Source organism: Oreochromis aureus, linkage group 15 (assembly GCF_013358895.1).
Source record: "Oreochromis aureus strain Israel breed Guangdong linkage group 15, ZZ_aureus, whole genome shotgun sequence".
NCBI classification, from domain to species: Eukaryota; Metazoa; Chordata; class Actinopteri; order Cichliformes; family Cichlidae; genus Oreochromis; species Oreochromis aureus.
The window spans coordinates 36,461,397-36,486,472 of record NC_052956.1 but is presented as its reverse complement, the minus strand read 5'-3'; the positions used below and the strand labels follow the sequence as shown (position 1 = coordinate 36,486,472).

Genomic DNA, 25,076 nt, shown 5'->3' with positions numbered 1-25,076 from the left:
TTTCAGTGAGGGTTAGACAACTAAACTGACCCTGCACCCCACCCCTCCAAACCCAACCCTGCACCGACCCTCTTGTGCATTTGCAGGGAAAGCAAAACAGGATTGGGAGCACAGGGGAGGGAAATGGTGTGGGGGGTTGACAATACAACGTTCCGAGTGACACAGGACAACGTCTCCATTATCGCAGCAAAAAAGCAGCTGCTTCTAAATGTCCCCCACAGTAAGCCCAGGAGACGATGCTTCATGAGCCCTCGATAAGCCCTGCTGCGCTGCTAACACCCAACCCCCCATCCACACACGCACACCACTGTCTCAACACTAGCCTCACAAACCAAACTTCCACATCCTGCTATTGATTTATACAGACTTTTCTACAACTTCCAGTCTCACCGTTGCTGCAGAAAGTGCATTCAGACGAAGAGGTGCTCAGTAAACATTCCCCGCGGACCACCCCGGTTCTCCTCGGCTCTCCTCCTGAGCCCCAGTGTCTTACACAAACAAACGAGCAGATTTAATGACAAAAGGGTTTCAGGATCTCTTCCACTCACTTCATCAGCGGATCAGATATTCATGAAGGGCCTGCAAATGTGTGATTGTGGGAGTTTTTCTGATTATCTCAGCATGGCATCCAGTGCTAGCCCATAGTTATAAATATAATGGTGTGAATACACTGGCTTTAGTCATAAAGACAGACTCTGTTAAAAGGTTATGCCTATAGAGGTGCCCTGGAAGCCTAATGGGAAGCGTGCATTTGCTGCACGCCATACTTCTCTCTATCTGTATGTAAAATCAGGAAATTATATGGAGTTTAAGTGTTTAAGTCTTCCAGAGATGTATGCATTTGTTTAAAAATCCTATCAATAGTTTTCCATATCTATATTTAAACCTTGATGTTGCTTAAGGAATACTCCAAAAAAGGAAAAATGCATATAAAACATTTTTTCACAACCAAGAAGTGCATACGTATAAATTTTCTAAAGATTCTGTGGATTTTGTTCCCTGTGCTGTATACGAAAGGGAGATATGGAAGTTTCAGTGATTCATTTCCATTTTTTTCCCACTCCTTTCAGGAAGCTGTTTATTTTCAGGACCACTTTAATATCCAAGTAGGATTGAGATCCTCTAACATAAACCAGTGACATTAATAAAGATGGATGCTTGGGTTTATATTCCTCAACACTGATGACTTTTGTTGTTGATATTCACACCTCCCTTAGGAATACATACAGCATATATTTCAGCACATCTCTAAGATGAACACTTGTAGCGCAGCAAAGTGGAACCACTGACCTACTCCAAACTGTTTACTTAAATTAATCATCACCCAGGCTGTAAAGTTTGTGCTGTGAATACTGACTTGGACTATTATTTCTAGGCCACGGATAAGAAAGCGGTTCAATTTATTGTTAGCAGTAGTAATACCACCACAGCTTTGGTATTTAAACATCACAGTAGTCTAAAGGGATCGCACTTGAGAAAATAAATGTATTATTCAATATTGACTACATTTGCAATTCTCATTTATTTTGAATCTAAAATGTAATCAGGATTTCTAAATACTGAATGTAGCAGCTAATTTCCCGAGTTTAAAGTTGGCATTTCTAATTCCAAATAAACTCTCATTGTGTTTTGCACAGTGTTAAACACATGATGTCTGCACGAACTTTCCAGATTATGTAGATATGATATGGAAACCTGAAATACTTTGCAAACGTTTCTTTGTCTTTCGATATAGAAATAGGTGCAGTGATTAAAATGAAGCATCCAAACACGCGTGGAACTATAAGGAAAAGGCAAAGTTGCTTAGAAGTCAACATTTGGTATGAACATGTTTATTCTTCCTATTCCCTTAAACAGTTTTCAGGAATAGTTCTCCAGACTCCTTGGAAGACATTCAAAGCTCCTCTTTAGATGTTGGCATTCAATAATGTGGTCAGGGTTTGAATAATGTTGAGGTCCAGGCTCTGGGGAGGCCAGTCCATGTTCCACTGTGCGTCTTTATTGCATTTGCAGATTTGCATTTGGCATCATTGTCATGCTGAAAAACTAAGCCACTGCCAGTCAGACAACTTTCACATGAGATTTATTGGTGGACCATAATCTGACTTTTTTGTGTTCAGAATTCAATCAATTTGGCAAGATCCCCAACACCAGTGGCTGAAATGCAGCTTCAAACCATGACTGATCCTGTACTGTGTTTTACAGATGACTGTCTCGGTCTACAACCTTTCCTGACCTCCACCATACAAACAAATTAGACCAAAAAAGTTGGGCCATACTTCTGTTATACGTGTTGCCACTGATTTTCAGTTCTTTTCAGTCCAGTTCTTTTATATTTGGTATAAATCAGCCTCTTTTCCTTTCCCTTCCTTAAGAATGGCTTATTGAAAACTACCCTTCCACTGAGAACATTTCTCAAGAGACTACAGTGAACAATGCTAGGATCAACTGAAGGGTCAAATGCATCTCTCAGGTTCTTTGTCAGGTCTTTGCTGGATTTCTTACAATTTCTTAGATACTGTTTATCTGCTGTACATAGCTTTGGCATCCACCTGTGGAGATATATCTTGGTATATCTTGGACACTGTGACAAGATATAGCAGGTTTTTAGCCAATAGCACCATGGGAATCACCCCGTTGGTGCAAAAACACACTTTAATGTCTGTGACATCTTTATCATTTTTCATAGATTCAGCTAAAGAAATGGTCTGATGCATGTGTAGATGCAACATGGGTTATCCCTTCATTTTGGTGCCTTTTTTACTTCGCTGATTCACTCATCAGTATAAGTGAAAATAAATGTTTTTAAAGATCTTTAGAAAGTCTGCAAAAGTATTGCTCCAGACCACTTTAACAATTACAACAAGGTCTGGCTTATTGGAACCAGATTTAAAGAAATGAGGGATAACTCTAGACTTTTGCACTGCACGGAAAACTGCTACTGCTACATTTTTAAGACTATGCAATTTATTTAATAACTACATATTACATGCAACATGCTGATTATGCTAAAACAGATTTAGGCTAATATTGTGTGTTCCTAGAACTCATAAAAAAGTGTACTTGGAATATTTCCCTATTCACAGTCCCACGAGTTTAACCTCGTCTTCTCAGGTTCAAGTACCGATATGAGTGCTGCCAATTCAACTCCACAAATCACAGATCAGCATGGTTACAGCAGGGTTATGTCAGGAGCAATTATCTTTGAAAGTATTCGGTTAACAGGTGACAGAAGAAAGAGTGAAATCAAAGCATGTGATTTACGCAGGTTAAGACAACCTCAACCCATACAGGAAGTGGATACTGTTTTGTGATCAGCAATCCGCGAGGCACCTACTACACTTAACCTCTTGAAATTTATGCGAGCGGCTGCTGTGAAATGTGAGTGTGAACGTTTCTAAGGGAAGTCCAATTAAAGCTAATCAGAACACCCACAACAGGGGGAGTTAACAATGGTGTGAATATCACTGCACTCTACAGAGCTTAGCTGGTGGTCTGAGGCCTTGCAAGTGAGCAAATTCACTTCTGTTCATTTTCATCGCCTACAGAAGGAATGCACATGGGATACTCTCACAGAATCGGGTTTTAGCATTTATGCACAGGCACACAAATTTTTACACAAACTCTCCAGACTGCTTTTGGCCCAAGTTTACAGAAACACATCTTATTCAAATATGTTTTAATATGCATTTAATGGTATCACAGTAATAAATGAAGGTTTGAGTCAATACTTGTTTTAATAATAAGCAACTACCCGTCCTAGAAAAACAATTTTCTAGTAAATGTTGAGGAAGTTGAGAATATGATAGCATTAGTGTGGTGAAGTCATCAAGGCACACACCATTATAATGTCTGAAAATATCATTTTTCTGTAGTTTCAGCCTCATTATGAGCAGATTCTGTGCTGTCTGAGACCATTTCAGGGCACAGTCAGTGTTGTATGCACACGTCGTCAATGCTAGCGGTGAGTAGTGATACTTTCCAGATTCTGACTGACTGCTGACACACCAGCAAAGCAAGGCAGCCACCCCGACCCCTCCTGCCGCCCCTCACACTCACACATAATCACGTAACCACAACCTCAGACCCTTTTTCTGTCACATGTGTACACTAATTTTTACACATGCTGTCCTCAAAGGCACACACGCAGACGCCCGTGTCAAACTGTGCCAACGGCAGTGGAAATATGAAACACATTTTTAAGGCATTCACCGTGTCCTCAAGTAGAAATTCATATGAAATGACCCCACCTTAAATGCTTTCGAAAGAGGTGCAACAGTTTTGTGTTGCTTATCAGCAAAAGATACGACTAGACCCGCTTTGAATGATTTCAAACAATGCAAAGCCGAGGCCACGGAAGGGCATCGGGCACCATTTGTAAGAGCAGTATTTCCAAAGGTGGGCTGGAGGCGGGGCTGTGGGCGAATACAATTATAATGTTATTATTGCATGGGCAAGATAGCACTAGGCTTTCACTTTGGTAATTGAATCCAAGAGAGTAGCTAATTAGTTTTCAAATGAAGCATTAAGAAACAAAACCAAGGACTAGCAATTAAAAAGTGTGTCCAGTTGCTCTGACTGCAAGGGTGGAGAATAAGTCACCAAAATAGGGAAAAGAAACTGCTGCACTGAAGAGACGCTTTGTGATGAGAATTAAGATTATTAATCAAATAGATTAAACAATGCTGATAATGTGGACAAAGGCCAAGATAACCTGAAATCAGTTGCTTAGCTTGTTTACATGACTTGATGGAGAAGACCAAGTAAAACATGTTGAAACCCCCAAAGCGCTACAGGCTTAAAACAGGAAAAAAGTCCATCTGTCCAGCAGTCTTTGGTGGAGCAGCAATTGTGAGCTGCCTTTCACTAATCAAGTATGGCTGTGGATCGCCAGGCTTTTGATCCTAGCGCAGGCATTTACAAACTCAGCTGCGTGTGTGGGCCACAGCCACAGCATAGCTCTACATGGACACACACACACACACACATACACCAGCAAGCCAGAATTTGCAGCCACCGAGGCACCTACCCACAGTAACTGCTCAGCATATGTTGTTAGCTGCATGACTGCTCGCTCCATAAAGGGGCTGCTGAATCTTTTTTTTCAAGCTGTATGAGACTTCCATACAACCGTGACCGGCATGTGAGGTACATTTGTTGTAGTCATCATTTTCATTCATCTGAAAACAATGGAAAAGGAAAAAAAGAGGGGGGGATTCCCATTCCATGCATACAAAAGTAGATGTACTGGGACCGTGGTGGTTTTACCCATGGGGCATGCGCTAAACTTCCTTTAAAATTTTATTTTGAGATGGCTACCACACTCCTCTCCATTGTAACATCTACAGGGTCTACAGTATTAGACAGAAAAGCCCAACAATCAGATGGTCTCCCCTGTGAACAATCATTAGGTGATGGTGGGAAGGAAAAACTCCCTTTTAACTGTAAGAAACATCTAGAAAAAACAGGTCAGGAAGGGGCAGCCACCTGTCTCAACCAGTTGGGCTGAAGGGAATTGAGACTCAAACTTCTTGGAGAGCCACAAATGGCTGTAACATTTGCCAGATAAGGTCCATTAAAATGCTCCTAAAAGCACCACCACCACTAAGATGATCAAGAGGATGAGTTTGGTGATTCAAATTAGCAGAGATGAAGCCTACTAACTGACTACAGCCACCTCTGTCAACATACCTGTTAACCAAAGTATCCATGGCCCTAATTTTAATCCTTAGCAAAATCCAAATGGCTGATATATATCAAAAAAATGCAATATTTACTGTGTCCAGATACATTAGGGATTTTATTGTTATATGAGGCAGAGGAAAGTTCCAAAGGAATGTGGCTTTTCATCTCTAACTATGGTGATACTTACATAAAGAAGATGCTTATGCAGAAATGATAACGTGGGAATTGCTATAACATCAAAGTGCATGCACTTATGGTTTATTGAACAGTCACAAAGCGCAGATGTTCTTTCAAACCTGAACCAGATTTAAGGATAAATTATATTCGAAAAAAATATGGTGAGATGTACGTACTTCTTTAGTCAGTGTCCTTTGTGGAATTTAAATCAAATAACTTTGTCAGAGATACAGTCTTGTTATAGTAGCCTCTTGACGCTACAGCAAAACATTTATTTTTCTTTAAGAGGACCGAGAAACACACCAGGCCTAGTGCGACCCATAACAAGCACGCTCTCAAAGAAAACCTCAGCACCTGTTGCTTACTCCTGATAGTGGCAAACCTGGGTGGAGGTCTTGTCAACTGGTTCCTCTGGGACACTGGGATTGGTTGAAAGAGCCACGGTCCGCTAAGTGTGACTGGTTGGAGACGTACGACTGACTAGGGGCTGCCCCTGCAGCCATCACCACTGCGCCGCATTCTCGCCCATTCTTCATCTGATATATAATATAGGGGAAAAAAAGAAAAAGAAAAAGACATTTCCTTCCTGACTCAACGGCTCGCGCTGCCATGCTGCCCGAGCCTTTTGACAGGTGTCATAGCCCAACACCACGCTGCCATTTTCCAGCACCTGTGACTGACTACACTAAGGAGCTCCCTCTGGTTTCAATAAAACATTACTTGGGCAGAAAAAGATGTTTTCTGTGAGCGCTGGCTCGAATTGTTGGATGCGATACTTTCTATTGTCTCAGTTTAATTTCATACCAGCAGTTTTTTTGGCGTTTCGACCCTGTAATATTGATTGCAGCTAATTCACTGAAGCTATTATTGGCTCCCAGACAGAACAACTTAGCATTGGCATGCTTGCTTTGTAACATTGCCAATAATGTGACACGAGTTGACAGCTAATATACTACAAATACTTGTACTTATGTCCCCTTGGCTCCTTCTACTCTCGGTTATAGTGATCCTACTGTAAGGCCTTAATAACATATATTTCTTTCCACCTTCCTTGTGATGTGCTTACACAGCGAATAACATTTTAAGTGCATTTTTAAAGTTTTTAACTTTGACCTCTCGCTTCTGGTTGCTCTAGGTCAGTGTTATAACTACTGGTCACATTTGATTTTGTTCCACTGTTTGGTCATCTTGACTGCACGGCACTGCCGTAATATTATTTATTCATTGTGATATGCCAGTAATTTTTGGGGTTCACTTTACTCCCTTTACATAATGCATCTTTCACATTCCAGCTGTGTCTGTCACTCCCTGAGAGAACTGCTCTGGAAAATTAACAGAAAGTAACATGAGAATCTGCAGGATGCAGAACGTCCAACACTGAACGCCTGTGCCACATTTTCATGGCAAATCATTCTGAAGTGCAGTGGATGGCTTACAATGAGCACGGTAAATTATGCACATTATAGTAGTAAGCTTCTGTAGAATGCAGCCGAGCTGTCTGGCAGCTTTTCCTCGGGAATATCAATCAGAATTGCTACAATATGACGACAGGTCCAGCTAAAGCAACACGGTGGAGATGATTCCAGGGTTGAATGATTTCACAGCTTACAGTGGGAAAGTTGCTTTGCAGACTGACTCTGCTTAAGCATATTAACCAAAGCAGGCTTTGTTTTTTAGGTTAATGTGGAATGTAGAGAGACAAAATCTAAGAAAATATAATTACACAGAAGGCTGACAATCCAGTATATAAATCAGCTACGCATTATGTGTTCTGTTTTTTGCATTAAAAAACTCTGTTTTATTTAAGAGGTACTCTAAAGAAATAAATATCTACACCAAACATTTAAAGAGAAAAGGCAGAAGTGAGCGACCCTTCACAGTTATGCTGTGCGTGCACTGCAATGCTCCTTTACCAGTCATGAATCCACAGACTCCCTCACGTCTTTGTCCCATTAGCTTTGTCACACTTGTATGCACACTTTAGAAATTCTCTAGCTTCATCTTTTCATTCAAGCCACATGCAGGTAGGCACATAAACAAGCACAGGCATAAACACAGAGGGTTTTGGGGGGTAGCTTTGTTGATATTTATTTTTCCTTTTTTGTGTTTTATTCATGTTTTTTTTCTTTTTTAATTCATCTCACCCCTCTTACTCCCAAATCCTTTTCTACCCACATCAAGCAGAATTACTGAAGAGACCGAAATGGAGCGGGAGAGAAAGCGAAAAAACCAAGGAAATGGACAACAATTATGATCAGAACATGGAAAAAAAACCAGCGATATAAACAAAAACCCACAGAAAGCACAAAAAGTTGTTCGCAGCTTCTTTCAGAAAATAATATAGTATTGTTTGGATGTGGGCAAAGCAGGATTTCTCTGTCAGCACCACACGGAGAATTATGGTATCAGCCAAACCCAAGAGGAAATGAGAAAAGACAAGGGTACAAACAGAGATTAGCGTGTTTATTTGTCATGAGGAGAAAAACTGCATTTTCAGTATGGTGCACAGGCTTTCTGGTTCTTGAACAGCGAATGTACGGCATTGCAAATTTGTATTCGCTAGTATCTATTTGCGCATAAGTGAGGTCAGATTAGTTTGTCAGAAAATCTGTAAAAGAGTCTGCACGGTTCTGACAGAAATTCTTTGGACAGATGAAACCAAGATTGAGTTGTATGAGAATGATGGGAGGAGAAAAGTTTGGAGGAAGAGAGAAATATGTTGTGATCCAAAGCATGCCGTGTCATCTGTCGACCACAGTGCATGCAATGTTATGGTATGGGCATTTCTTAATGAGCTGACTGCTGATAGAAGCAGCAGGATGAGGTGTTAAGTGTACAGGCCTATACTCTCTGCTCCGATTAAGACAAATGCTGCAAAACTGAGCAGACAGTGCTTGACAGTGAAAATGAGTGATAACCCAAAGGAAAGTATAGAACGCAACCCAAGAGTTCCTCAAAGCAAAGAAATGGGATATTCTTCCATGGCAAAGACAGTCACCTGATCTCACCCCATGCAAAACTGAATGTGGAAAGACCCACAAACAAACATCAGCTGAAGGTGGCTGCGGTAAAAGCCTGTCGGAGCATCTTGATACAGTAAAAAGAGCATTTGGTGATGCCCATGGCTTCAGGCAGTCATTCACTACAAACGATTTTTATCCAAGTACTAAAAATATTTCTTATATCTAAAATTCTTGTCCAACTACTCTTGAGCATCTGAAAATGTGAGCTGTCAATAAAAATGGGTGTTTTATTCTAAACAGTTAGGAACAATTAGAGTTAACCTTTTAACCACTGTAATTTTAAGCCGGTTGCCCAAAATTGTTTTGTTGTTTTAGCTGTAAAAGTGTCATAAAATCTGCTGTATGTGCTTTTGTGCATTTTTTCAGCAGTACTGAAACAGAAAACTTTGAATCAACTTCAGAAATCACATCTGCTTCATTTGTCGTGGAATAACAACAAAAGGCCTCACGTTGCAACAGGAATTTGTGTCTTATACAGGCATATTTATTTATAGTATATATCTATATGCAAGATTGTGTATTCAAAATAGATACAATAAAGAAGATGATCTAGATAGCGATAGGAGTTAATACGAATTTGGTTGCTCCTACTCCTTTTCAAATGGGATTTGAACACTTGTTACTTATATGCTCAAAATAATAATTTGATTGATTGATTAATATTTTATCAATTTTAGCATATCGCTTATTTTTCCTTGATTGGAAATATAAATATTTGAGTGCTTTCCCCTGCCCCATTTTGGTCTTTTGGGAACCACTGAAAAGTTGATTTTCATTTTTTGTCAGTAATTCCGATCATCTCACGGCCTGGATTACTCTCCGGTAGTCTCGAACAACAGTGGCTAGGCTAGACGCACTCTTCAGCATTGAATGTTTATATTACATGTTTACACTGTGACTCAAAAGAATTTAAAAACTATACCAGACGTTGCCCAAACACACCTTACAGATTTTAGAAAATCCTCATTCATCAGCTTCTACTGTCCCTGAATCTGAAGGAGCTGAAAAGCTTCATGCATTAGAAACTATGTGTGGATGGGTGTTTAATCATGCAGAAGCAAGGACGGGTTTTGGTCAAGCACATTTGGAGAAGCAGAGAAACCCTCTCAGGTTTCAGCTGTCCACCAGCAGCCCTGAGCCGCTCTGGAGTGAACGTGAGGGGAAGGCCAAAATGTGAGCCACCCTCACACATAGACTCCACATTTGAGCTGAGGAGTTAATCCTGTTTCAAGCAAGCTAGATTTAACCCTTGTCAACCCCGCCACCAGCTCTGCTGACACCACCACCCAAAAAGATATATTGGGATTTTTAAGTTATGCATGTGTGAACATCTGCACAAAGCTATTAATTTACAAGGCAACCCACAAACCGATTAGGTCTACACTGTAAAAAAGAAAATGTTGAGAAAACTTAAAATTTCAAGGCAACATGATGCAAGAGATTTTTGAGTTTTCTCAACTTTTGCTGTTGTTGACTCAACTAAGATTTACAAGTTCTGCCAACTTGGATCTTCTTGTTCACCTAATTAGGATAATCCTGGAAGTCTAACGAAGAAATTCTGGTTTTCAATGCCATGTATTTCTGCCTTCACCAAACACAGATATTCTTGTTGAGTAATCATACAATTCTTACTCCAGTGAGTTGAAAATTTACCTATATAAACAAAGGAAAATGTATGTTGTTATTATACTTGAAAAAAAACTTAATAAATAGATATAGAATAAAACAAGCACAATTCAATGTTATCTAAAAGCTTATTTATTTTGTTCAACAGTCTTTTCAGTACATTTCAGAATGTCATGGGTAGTAGGGTGAATTTCTGTTAAAAAAAAAAAGTTTTAAGAAAGAAAAGAAATAACAAACAAACAAAAACGTGTTGCCAGTTTCTTTTGGGTGCTTTGAGCACCCCAGCAGAGACGTTAAAATTCCAGAGTCCAGAACCAAAAAGAAAAGTGTCCAGCAACTTAATAATTCATGCACACACACACACACACACCCCTGACCGTCTTGTAAAAGCTGAACATAACTATTGCACATTAAATAGGGTAGTGCTTGTCGATTGCCTATGCACCCAGACATTGACATTTTACACAGGCTTACTATGATGAACTATGGAAGTTAAAAGGTATTAGAAATGTTACCATCAATGAAGAGAAACTAACACTATAACAAATCTTTTAAAATACTACAAGACAAATTTTCACCATATATTCTCAACAATACAGATTCATCTGACTAAAATTTACATTTCGAATAATGATTTATCCACTTCACCTTCATATTGTCCGACCAGGCCAAAATAAGATGGCCTGAATTGCTTCAAAGGTAAAACTCATCTGCTTTGGGTAATCAATGTTGAGGGCATACAGAAGGCCAAAGAGGTGCCAGGCAGTAGAGAGATCTGGAATGTTATGTAGCACGATGTCCCCTTCCAACACAACTGGATGTTCTCGCACAGACGTATCAGCATCGTCATCTTGTAGGATGGTGAGGATGGCAACTGATGCACCGTTCAACACTGGTTCCAAAATGTCAGTGTCCTGAAGAAAAGTAAAATAAGAATTATTGAAAGCTAAGAAAAATGAAAGACAAAACAAATTTCTAAAGATTTTAACTTTAACCTCTATACCATGCTGGTCGTTTCCCATGGAGGTTTTAAGAAGAAAAAGCTTATTTTTTTTTAATTAATGCCACCTTGTGAGTTTTGTACAAAAAATATTTTCTGCTATGGAACAACCACTAACAATGCCCAGCAGCTGCTCAGCAGAAAAAAGTTGAGAGTTATGACAACTGCAATCCCCACTATAAAATTATCTGGACTGCACTGAGAAAGTGTACATTTCCATTTTGGATAAACTCATCCTTTAAAACATCTCATAGCAATTAGTTTTACTTGCATTAGTTTTTGTACTTACTAAGCACTTCAGGAAAACCTCTGTTGCATCTTGTCTTGAGGAAAATGGGCAGGCCTTCAGTGCCCGTTGGACACAGTGTTGGATGTCTAAAGAGTGTTCAGTGGAAAACAAAATTTCAATTAGTGAAGTAACATGGTGTACTATACACAATGTAAAATCAGAACTCTCATAGTAATGAGAGTAAAGCACAGGTCAGACCCAGCAACACGCAAAACGCATAACCCCCCCTTCCCCTTAAAAAACAACAACACCACCATGTTAACAATTTTACTTTCTTTTTGTGAAATAAAATACTGCCAAATAAGAACAAAGCAATGACTCATGACATTCATTTTACGGACATGTCCACTGATGTGTTTTATTTGAAGCCAACATCTTTTTCAGTTTCTGTTAAGAGAAAAGTATACTCTTTCTGCAAATGTCAGATAAAGGAGCACTTCACTCACCTGTTCATCAAGTTTATCCAGGAGGTCTTCCATCTCCTCACCAAGAGCTCCTTCTTAGACCAGTACAGTTTCAGCAGGCCAGGCACAACTTTGTCAAGGGATGCATTGAAGGTCCCCAGGAGTTCTTTGCTTGTGATCCCATGAAATGTTCAGATATCTAAACAATACATTCACCAAAATATTGTCATTTACTCAGCACAGAAAATTCCTGGGTAGCTGTCTTGGACAGTCTGCACCATGTTATATGCCTGACTGTGTCATCAACAGCAAAACCTACCTACTTCAAAATCTCTCATGAATACGTCTTTTGCACTGGAATAGAAACACCTCCCACAAAACCCAGTATCAATATGAAAATACATATTATGTTCTAAGTTGCACCAAAATCTGTGACCAATCAGATTCTGTGACCTGCCTTAGTATTCTTTCCCCTAACAATCTCAGACTATAGAAGTCCTATTTCTAGCACAAAAGAAAAAAATACATGCTAAGTCAAAATTATGAGATTGCCTTTCTGTTTCACAATTTCGATTTAGCATGGGGACTCTTTGTACTGGCAGAAATGTTCAGGGTAAGGATTTCAATATAACACTGGCAAGGGCCTTGACTGGAGTGGTAGCACAAGATAATAAAGTTGGCCAATGCATTACCCCAGCAAATACCGTACTGCTTCAATATAAGTATAAATCATGCCCAATTTGAATAATAATTAAATTATAAATAAATTAGGACAGTCTTACCTCCTCAGAGGAAAACAGCGCAGGTCATCTCTCCTGGACCTCAGATACCATAGGCTGACACTCCACCACCTCTCTCCGCCTGAGAGAAAATGTTTGCAATAATGAAACATTTCAATATAATGTAGAAAAAAACGAGAAAAAAATTACGGATCGGACTCCACGATCCTTACTGCATCCGTGCAAAGTCGGACCGCACAGATCGCGTCTCACCCGTGGAATTGTACATAAAATCAATACTTAACTCCACCAACAAAAGGCTCTCAAAAACAATACAATACTTTCCACAGCTTTGAAGGATGGGTCAGGTGTATCCTTCGTGGCCCACCCTATGCCAGAATTCATAGCGCGGCCCAGCCGATTCTAGTTTCAAACAATGGCGGCAGCCACTTAGTTTTAATATTACTCTTATTACTCTTTCTGGGTCACAAAGTAAACTTTTAAGGTATTTTCAGGCGAGAATGTAGCTGTGTAAATTTCAAATATCTGCTCAGTTTATTAAGACAACACATTTTGCAAAAAATGCTTCTACGCTGGAGACGTCTGTTACCACCAGCTTCGATAGCTAGCTGGGATTCAAGGCTCGCTAGAGCAGCGAGAACAGCGAACCCTGGCATATCATTTTCAACCCCCATCCATCCCTTCGCTAGCTTAAACATGATATATAAGTCCCTTAGATGACTTAAATATGTTATTGTTTGGCTTTTTTCAGTGCTTTACTCGTTCCACCCTCCTGGGTCCTCAGGAGGATGCAGCCTAGCGCTTACAGAAAATCCTAATAACAGATGTCGTTAGCTTACCTGCTAGGGCAAATGGCCGGCAGCTCCCGCACCTGTCCAAAAATGGTCAAATAATACACTCCAACTTCAGACCAGGTAAAATCTGTAATGGTCGAAAAATTGTAATTTTCATCCAATTTTGGCCACGTTTGTTCAAAGTTTCTTAGCAGGTTTTCAGTTCAGAACACATCGACAAACCACTATCACACAGTCTGCTCAGACTCGTTTGGTCTAGTTCAAACTTATTCAGACCACGACGTGTGCCAGTCACCTGGGGTTTCCCAACATTTCCCAACTCGACTCAAAAATCTACTCAAAAGTTGATAATCTTTGTTATGCTCATAGAAAATCTTAGTTAGGACAACAATGGAAGAAATTTGTTGGGCAGACAAGCTATTTTAGGTTGTAAATGGAAAGTTTTATTTCTAAGTCAGTTTAATTTGAAAACTTTACTCAAATCAACAATTACTAGTTATCGTTTTTACAGTGTACACATAGCATGGCTATGTTGTTTGTTTGGTGGTATCATTGAAACAACTGTGTTGGTGGTCAAGCAGCAATGTTGACAGCTGAAAGGCTGTTGTTCCATGAAATCATACCTCAGCGTTTAACAGTAACTAATGTTCCTAACACACAAACACACACAGAACAGGTGCTACGCAACGACCCATGGAAAAAAATATATTTCTGTCATGCATGTCATCAAACTTGCATACGCATACACACGCTTACACGACTAGGTAAGTAATCTGGCCTCCCCCGTAGCCTGCACTGCCAGAATGTTAACCCACGCATGCCCCCACCCATAATTCCGTACCTCATAACTGCTTAATGGAGAGAAAAAAATACAACGATGCCTTCTTTAGCTGTATTGATGGAGGACTCATAACTCTCCCCATCTTAGTTTAATACCATTTCTGGTAAATTTCAAGCATGTCAGAAGGTCTTCTCTAGTAACATTGTAAAATATTCAGTTTTACAATTCTACCTCTGATTCAAAAACGTGGAGGCACTGAATGAAAAGTGACTTTGAGTTTGCTGACCTTGTGTATTTTACTGAGAAAGCTCTACCTAAAAGTGAGAATCTGTGAAACAAAAGGGACTTTCAGTGCTTCCAGCATACATCCCCCTCTCTCACTGGGCTGTGTACCTCCATTAAGCACACTTGCTTATTTAACCTTGTCTGATTCTAAAGAAGAGTTTTTTTTATTTATTTATTTTGGTGTGTGTGTGTTTGTGGGTGTGTACCGTATATTAGACAAAGATTTCTTTCAAAGAGGAGGAGAAAAGAAGTATTTGTCAGAATAGATGTTGCATTACATTACATCTGTAGATGTAGGCCTACTAAACATCTACATCTGTTTAGTAGGCCTGTCTGTTGTCAATTGAAACAACTGAATTAGTATGGCATTAAATTGAAATACTGGTATTTCACATAAGGAAAGGTAATGCAATTTTGTCTCTTTCTACCTGCCTCGTGCTTGCAAACTTCTGTCCTGTGCGTTCTGTCAAAATCTCATCCTGGAGGAAACCACTCATCAAATTGTTCTTCAGCATGTGCACAAAAGATTGCCTGAATTTTAGATGACTTTGTGGTTGTTAAATGAGTTTTGAAAAGACTGATAATGAATGAATTCCACACATCAAAGCCACTTCCAGTCTCACTAAGGGGAGGTGTTTCTTCTAATATGCTAGACTTTCGAAATTGTAAGTCTACTTTTCCCAGGGACGATGCAAAATTGTATTATAGAGAACAAATCAGTTAATAGCTCCTTTATGGAATATCCTAAATGTCTCCTTAAAAAAAGCTTTCAACTCAATAGCAGTCCCCCCATGTGGTCTTACTGCATACATAGATAATTAACAGACACTCCACCATATTAGCTCAAATTAGGGAAGGATGTTTTTATCATCCGTTCAGTGTTTGCTAACCATTGTTATACAGCACAGTCATTTCCCCCCCGCTTCTCCCTTTGTGAGCCTTTGTTTCACAGGCACTGCCACAACTGACTTTGTTTTATATCTATAAATTCTTTATAAGTGAACATTTAGACGCTGCTAGATAGCAACAAAATTTAACAAACAGAGGCAGGAGGAGTAGTCGGTACTTTACGGCGTCCCTTTAACAGCACATTCCTCTTCCTCTTACACGTTTCCTTTCTCCCAATGAAATCGCAGCTATGATGTGATATACTGTCACCTGTCATTTCAGATAATAGCATAAAGAAAATGTTATGATTGATGCAAATATTATTTAACTTTAATTTAATATATTTTTTGCAATTTTTTTTTACAACTGGATTTCTGTTACTGGGAATGAAAGACAGTTAAATCATTTTTTTGACACGTTTGTAAAAGCAGCTTTCCACCTGCAGACTTTTGGGTGGTTATTTCTCAACCAAAGCTATTGACTGACATCTGAGGTCAGGGATTTGGGAAATCTGCTGTCAAATTAACACAGTGTTCTATGACTGCAGGACCCCAGAGCTCTCAGCTATCAGCCTCCTCTCTACTTTTAACATAAGGCTTAACACGTTCCCTTTTAATACAGCTTATAGTTATGGCTGGATCGGGTGACCCTGAACCATCCCTATAGGCTAAAGCTGCCGGGGGACCTCTCATAATGCATTGATGACCTTTCCACTTCCCTGTCTCTTTCACTCCTCCTGTATTCATACGACAGTTTTGCATGTCCTTTCTTTGTGTCGTCTCTCTCGTACTTTGTGTTTTGTTCTGTTTTTTGTTTGTTGTGTTATCATGGCAGATGTGCACCCTACCTTGTACTGCCGGAGGATCCTTCAGTTAAAAGATTTTTATCCCTGCTGTTGTCACTTGCTTGTTCGCAGGGGATTGTTTATTTGTTGGGTTCCTATATTTAATGCTTATGCGCTTTTACCTTACCAAAGTGCACTGAGTTATTGTGATTTATTGTTATATGAATACAAGATAAATTACATAAATGACTCCATTTGTGCTGGACTGTGACACACTTTTATTCTTTTTCTACATCTACATGGGGTTGGATCCATCCATCCATCCAACCATCCAACCATCCATCCAACCATCCATCCATCCATCCAACCATCCATCCATCCATCCATCCATCCATCCATCCATCCAACCATCCATCCATCCATCCATCCAACCATCCATCCATCCATCCATCCAACCATCCATCCAACCATCCAACCATCCATCCAACCATCCATCCATCCATCCAACCATCCAACCATCCATCCATCCATCCAACCATCCATCCATCCATCCATCCATCCATCCATCCATCCATCCAACCATCCATCCAACCATCCATCCAACCATCCATCCATCCATCCATCCAACCATCCATCCATCCATCCAACCATCCAACCATCCATCCATCCAACCATCCAACCATCCATCCAACCATCCATCCATCCATCCAACCATCCATCCAACCATCCATCCAACCATCCATCCATCCATCCAACCATCCATCCAACCATCCATCCATCCATCCATCCATCCATCCAACCATCCAACCAACCATCCATCCAACCATCCATCCATCCATCCATCCAACCATCCATCCAACCATCCATCCATCCATCCATCCATCCATCCATCCATCCATCCATCCATCCATCCATCCATCCAACCATCCATCCATCCATTTTCTTCTCTTTATCAAATTCACAGGGGAGCTGGAGCCTACATAAACTGTAATAGGGCAGGAGGTGGGGTGCATCCTAGTCACCAGTCCATCACAGGGTTAACCCAGAGGGACGGAAAATTATTCTCATCTACAGCAAGTTCTAATCATCATTTGACATTTGACCTAGCATGGACCTATGCAGGCATGGGGACAACTCCACACGGACAGACTCCAGTGGATTCAAACCCAGGCCCCTCCTAATGTGAGATGATAATGATAACCACCACAGTTGGACAAGACCCTGTTACCTCTGCACTTTCAGTAAAATCACTATATTACACATCTGATGATGGAGTTTGACATTTCTCGCCCATGCAGAGATTACACTAATTAACTGATCCAAACTTTCATGTGACGCTGTCACATGGGACATGGGAACATAAAATATCACATACGATTGTGGTTTTCATAATAATAGTTTGCCAACCCAGCACAAAATTTTAAACAAACAAACAAACAAGAAATAAAGAGTTCACATTCAAGGCGTGTATTGTACATATCAGAATGTGAATGAACTTGACATATTTTGCAGTAGAGGAACGCCAATAAAAGGAGCAGAAGTAGACAAAAACAAAACTTTTGTGAGAAAAAAATGAAAACAAGGTCAGATCTGGGAGTAATCGGTGAACTGCGTGTAATTAACTTATACTCATCCAGACAAACAGTGTTGGACAGGGCACTGTGAAGGAGAGCTGTGCAGTCTCTCAACTGAAGCTGCTAGTTTAGAGACTAATTAGGGATATATTGTGGTATAGTGTGAAGGGGTTCCCATGTGGGTTTCTGATTCGTTGGCTGTGTGCACATCCAGACTGCTCATTTGTGGTGGGGTATGACAGCCTGAAACCCAAGGAGTTGATGAGAAGACGTGCAGGATAAGAGAGAAATAAGCACTTTGGGATGAGTGCAGGAGTGAAAATGAAAGAAAAAAGTGAGAGAGAAGTAAATTAAACAGTGGAAATCAAAGGAAAGAAGAATGATTCTGGTTCCGGAAGCGCTCAGAAGAAGAGACAGAGGGAAAAAAGCAGAGTATTAGATTGGTAGGTCTGGGAAGGTTAATCTGCTTCTCTTCACAGTTGTGTCTGTCAAGTGGTGCAGCTTCTACAAATAAGACTTCTCCTTTGAGATCCTGTTGCAACAAAACAATATTGCCTCTACAGCAGAGGTTTAGCTCAGTGGCTTGGAAATAGTTTATGAAGCCTTGGCAATAAACCGCCACAACGCAACATCAAGATGACTTTTTAATACTGTATATCACGTTTTGTTTTTATAGCAATTATTTGGCAATCAAGTCATTTGTATGACAAAGCCTGTTGCTATTACATTTCAAGTAGCTGCACATCACAATTAGAAATAATGTTGAACTAGTAGAGTGGTAACTATTGGTCTCATCCAAACTCCAGTATTAAATACTTTAAATGTATATCAACTATATCTGTTAAATAAATAAGGCTCCTTATTTACGTCTACATTTTCTCCAGTGTGTATTCTGAAACACTGAAACATCAGTTTGTCCAGATGGTTAAATCGAGGGAAAAAAAGAAGTATAAAATGAGTCCACATTTGTTATAAATAGAACTTTTAAATGCTGGGGGAGATTGTGTGTACTTTTTTATGGCACACCCACTATAGGGCAGTCTGTAGGGTATCTATTATGCTGGTCTCTATGCTTTTTACACTCAACTGGTAACAGTCCACAGCAGCCCAGGTTCATATCCTCTTCTGGGCTTTGATCTCTTTTACAACCTTAAAGCAATCTCACGCACACCACATTAAAATCTTAGTAATGTCAGCAGAGAGAGGAAGTGCCATCTAATGTGAATCATGCAAGACTCTCATATATGCATATATCAACACAGAGTAAAGATGAAGAGCCCTTCATATTCACTTTCCTACTAAGGCAGCAAGGTTGATGTGTGGGAGATGAGCGGCGGTGATTCAGTAACACACATTCTCTTTTAAGTGTATTCATGTTACACTGGCTTTCTGTTAAATTATGTGGCTCCTAACCAACAGGATAACAAGAAGGGCTCTCAGAGCACTCTCCTCTACCACAGCAAATGCCCCATCTCACAATCTGAAACAAAGCAATTTGGATACATATCTTAATTGAATGGTTTCTTTAGTTCTTTTGTTCCACCTAAAAATCGACATGGCTGACAAACACTGATCATAGATCTCTGCCTTATATTGGTTGGGTCTGATTATTGGGGGGGTCATAACCTCCCTAACCCCCCTGGAAATTACGCCCCTGTAATGCACTGATGAAGAAACAAAAATCTACAGTCTCTGCACAAGTGTAACACAGAGAAGTTACATTGTTACCAAGTTTGTGAGACGCAGTGCTGGAAAGTAAAGTAAAAGGAAAAAATAGTCTTATGTTTTATGTATTTTCTGACCAATCTTCTATTACTCATCCAATTTTAATCATTTTATGCATTAACTAGCAAGCCGGTGATGTACAGTCCTCAATACATTTATTAGACTACCAGTCATAAGATCAAAAGGGGGAAAAAAAATAACCCCAAAATGATATTGTTATTTATTGGTCAAGTAACAAGCTAAATTAATGTTTTATACCCAAATTTAAACAGGCACACTGGAGTTCTTGGAGAAATCATAAAATAATCGAGTATAACCAATGAATAAAATAATAATGTGCTTCACTATTTTGAAATTTGAAAATTCATGGAGCCCAAAAATAATAATAACCATTACAGATTAGATCTATTTATCTATCTCTCTAGTTTTCATATTAACATTTTGGTCTAAATTGAATTTAAATTATTTTATTCTTGTTACAGTGAAGTTCATTTTCTGACACATCACATGTCTTGTATGAAAAACACACTCATCACTTTCTGATTTTTTTTTTAAAGACAGATATTCTGCTCGTTAGATAAGAAAGGGAGTGTTCAACATTAAAATAAATTGAGATTTTGTTAAAAGAGTCCTTGAAATATGCTGTGCAATATCTTTTCTGTCAAAGAGTTTCTTAACCGTGATATTACAAAGATAAATTAATTGTTCCCTCTGCCTAAAATGATTCTGCCAGGATTCAGTTTCAGTTCTTTAGTTATTTTGGGCGTAGGTCCGTTTACCCAGTTTTTGATATCGCTTACATTCACTGCAGTACTTTTTTCAGTCATCCTCATTCACGTGTTATTTTATCTAGTAGCTGTAACTTGAAGATAAATGATAAAATAAGTCTGCACCATGCTACACAGTTTACTCACCATCATTTTCAAACAAACCCAGGAGCTACATCTCCACCCAGTATGGACTGTACAATCTAGAAATGAACAATTGCTTCCTCAATTAGCCTACATCACAAATCCTTCAAATATCTTCAAAACTTTCCTCTTTTCGTTGACACATTTGCCACATTTCCCCAGGATCTTGACCATAAAAGGCTTCTAAATGATCATGAACTCCAGACTAATCCTGACACCTTCAGCTGCTTGGTTACACCTGGGAAGGAACATTGTGAAAATTACTTGTGATAGTCCAAGTTCCATCAAATCTAACCAACTCTCCCAATACAACCTGAACTCTCACTGGGATTGGACAAGGATGGCTCCCCTCAAATATCCAGTGAGGTGCAGTGAGGTGGTGAACATGGCGCAAAACACAAGTGATTCAGCTTCATCGTCTCCGGCCTCCTTCAGAATGGTTGTGCCAGAGGAAGACTTTGATCCTGACCAGGCCCTCTGTCACACCCTCCCAGCACACCCTAACGATATATTTAGGTGTACCCGGCCTGTGTATCAATGTGCCCCAACAGCATAAAACAATTGACTAGTTGAAAGCTCAGCTACTTTCTTAACCCAAGTATCCAAGTCGAACGGTCATAGATCCAATGATACGCTTAGAAAAGTATCACAGCCTAAGATGTCCTGCTGCAATATGCAGTTATGAAGAGCTTTACTTTGTTTAAAACAGTTTAAAACAACCGTCTCTCTAATAGGTTTCTTCCTGTTAATAAGGGAGTTTTTCCTTCCCAGTGTTGAGGATTGTTAGATTGTTGGGGTTTCCTTACAATATGAAGCTGTTGTTTTGATTTAAATGTGAATGAAATAAAATCAAATTGGATTAAACTGAATTAAATTCTTACATTCATCTTTCAAAATTGTGACCTTTAAGTTAATTAAGTTGTATTAATATAACGCAACAAAACTGTGTGTATGAAACATAATGGAGTTGTACTGTGTGTGATACATATAAATCAGGAATTAAAGAATTAAACAGTTTGGGCTAATTGGTCTAACTTTAGCTTGAAACATCCATGACTAAAGCAGAGCTGCTACTTAACTTCAAAGTGCCTCTGGTGCCTGTTGGGTACAAACTGCTGTTACACACAGAGAACTTTTAGGGAAAATGTTCTCGAGTCCAAGAATTAAGTTTGAAAACACTGTTTATCTGCAACAGTATCCACCCGAGTTATGTTGTCAAAGCCAGATCTTAGCTAGAGCTTATTACATCGTTGTGCCATCAACCCACTGACCACAGCGCTGATTGCATAGCCAAAAGTAGCAATTTCAGGATTTTAGAGCAATTGATTGAGCGGTTTTAAACCAGATGTTTAGTATCTGTCCCCTCACTTCCACAAAACTTCCTTTTATGAAAAGATCTGTAAATCCAGACTTGTAGGTCATGTTGCAGCAGAGCTGTGATGAACTGTATTAGCATTTTGATAGCATGGTATAGCCCACAGCCATCTCCACCTCTTCTCACTTTGGTTTTGCAGGGTGAATTAACACACAAGAGGGGTGATGGAGTGTCGAGTAGTCTCAGATGACTTTTTACAGTCAAAAAATATGGAAATATTACATATTTTCACAATGGAAATGGCAGATTCCCTACACAGTGAACCATGTAAATACAGTAATGGCATATTTACTCAAGTCAAACAGAGACTGCTGCCTTAGATTATGTTGTGTGATTACTGCAGGCACGACTGGGATCTTGTGTCCTATAGTAATGTGCATACTGTAATGTGCCCTCTTACAAAGGTCCCTTTGTTTCAGTGGCTGGGGGGTCTGTGCACTCTGATCTCTCCCTTGTTTCCTCCTCTACTTCCCCCAACCCCCCATTCAAACCCCCCCTCTATTAAGCACCCTGATTCCCAGTTCAAATTGGCCCCCTGTTATTAATCCCAATCACCCGGAACACATCGACCACAGCGTACAACGAAAACACATGTGCCCACCGCCCCCACTCCGCAGCGCGGCGCACTGATTCTAATTAATTAATTACATCCCAGGTGATTTCACTTTGAGATGGAGAGGAGAAAAATAGAAGAGGGGAAAAAAAACCTGCATCCCACAGGCACCACCAAATTGGCAACAAACGCTCCCGAGCAAAAGAAGGAAAAAAAAGAGAACCCAGTTCATTACTTCTGGGAGAGTCAGCTTCTTGTAGCTACTTCCTAACTACTGCTCTGCTATCCAAGACCAAAATACACTGTTTCCCCTTCCTTTTTTTCCTAGCTTGCCTGTCTGCCACCCACAAAACCCTTTCCAAAAGCACAGACAGGAACAACCTCTCAACAAATTGATAGCATATTTAGGTATTCAGGATTATATCTCCAAGAGAATGGATAGTGGAAAGGAGAGGGGGTTGTGTAAATCATATTTTTGGCCAGGAGTTTAACAGGTTAGCAAGGGAGCTATTTAACATTGCACTGGCACGTTCTTAAATAAAACAGGTCTACATATCTGCTATATCTCATTCGTTTGAAAGTCAAAGGCTTTGCAAATTCTTTCATGTCTTTCCAATTTGCTTTCCTCCTCGTTCACGATACTTCAATCCCCCCCCAACGCTGAAAAACTTTTTGACATTATCGGAGCAATCTGCTGACGTGAGAATGTTTGACTCGGCACTTTTGTTAGGCACCATGTTTAAATAATATCTATCAACAATCAGCATCTTCATCTGCAAAGTTCAGTTTGAGCTGAATTTGACATTGCAGAAGTTTGGAGAGGCCTGAAACATTCAGCTGAGTAGAGTCTCAATCAGAAATGAAATATGAGCATTGGTGACATCTGTGCCGACAAAGTAATTCGACAAATTATTCAAATATAATTTGAAATCGATATTTCTTGAATTTCTTAAAAATGATTGATGTGAACTTTAATCTTGGCTGATTGTTGAAAAGTTAAATAAATAGGATTGTATAAACTTAACAATGGCAGTCAAGTCTTTACAATCAATAAAACAACAAAATTAATTTTGAAAGTATGTTATAAACCACAGCATGTAACAAAAACCATTTAGCAGAGAAAACTTTGCCTTTTCCCAAATGGATATAAAATCCAGCAGCATTGCATAATACGAAATGTGTAAAATGCTATGGGCTGGACTTCAGGTATGCATTTCTCCAGCATTGGGGTCAGTGGGGGCTTGTGAACCCAGTAAACATGTCAAGGTTGTGGTCGTATCTCGACATCTAGTGACGCTGAAAAATCGATCCAAATCCAAGTTGAAACAATGTTGCAGATGTTAGTTTGAGGCACTTGTTAAATGTCACCTAGAATGTTCAAGAGCTGTTTTCTACTATCTGCCTATCTATTAGAATAAAACAAAATAGACAAATAAGAAAGTTTAATGAGAAAAAACAACGTCTTAATGGCAATTTGAACTCACAACCTCACAATTCTGTATCCACCATTTAATCTACTGAGGTAACAGGCTTCATAGACAAAAACAGTTTCCCTGACTTTTCGATCCTTACGTCGCACAAAGAGAAGGGCTAAAGAGTCTGTTAAGTTCATTAAGTAACAAATTAAATAGAATTTAGATGTTCAAAACTTTTAATTGCTTGAAAGCCTTTCTTTGAAAACAGTCTCTTTTAACACGAGTGGACAAAAGAAGTCAGGAAAGACGAGGAAAATAAGTTGTATGTCTTTTCTCAACCATGTACTAACCATATTAGTTCTGATAATAATAAAAAAAGGACAAATGCATTTGATTCCTTTTTGCTATAATCTGATCTATATTTCTCACTTTCTAACAGATGGTCTAGCACAAACTCTGTTTTACGTGGAAACGACATCAACATCTGTTTTTCTACAGTTCAGTTTCAGGCGTAGTGACATTGATTGAATATTTCCACCCCATATAAAATTACATTTTTTCCAATAATTTTTCTTCAGTAAATTCTTTTAGCCGCTCAAAGAAAATGACAAGAGTCTTGCAAATTGTCATAACTTGACGTCTTAACTTGTTGAATACAGGTTCCTATACAACACTGAACCCGTGTCTTAGTTTCTCTCAGAGGTAGCTAGCCAGAGCAGAACAACAGACGTAGTAGGCAGGTTGTATATTCCCTATTTCTCTTCATGTGGATCGATGCCACCTACTTTTCTCACCTCTCTATGAGTTTGCAAAATGCTTCAGATGACCTGATAATCTCTTGGCATGTTCTTTTGCCCAGCCCTCCTCAGGCACTTCCTCACCTACATTAGCACTCATGGGGGCTCTGGCAGCCTTTTACTACATGACAGTGCCAGGTCAGGAAAGACTGGAGACTGACCAGAGAGAGAGGTTTCTCCCCTTTGCCTTTGCTAAGTCAAAGTGAAAAATGAAGAGTCTTCATGCAGATAAGTATAGTAAACAAGCTGG

General features: G+C 39.5%; 1 long non-coding RNA gene across 1 annotated transcript; it reads right to left on the bottom strand.

Annotated features, from left to right (window-relative positions):
• Window positions 1-12,301: 12,301 nt before the first annotated feature.
• Window positions 12,302-14,028, bottom strand: LOC120433315. Its single transcript, XR_005608488.1, has 3 exons — window positions 13,784-14,028; window positions 12,987-13,065; window positions 12,302-12,403 (listed from the first exon to the last, which is right to left on the bottom strand). It is a non-coding gene; the product is annotated as an uncharacterized LOC120433315 (long non-coding RNA).
• Window positions 14,029-25,076: the final 11,048 nt, after the last annotated feature.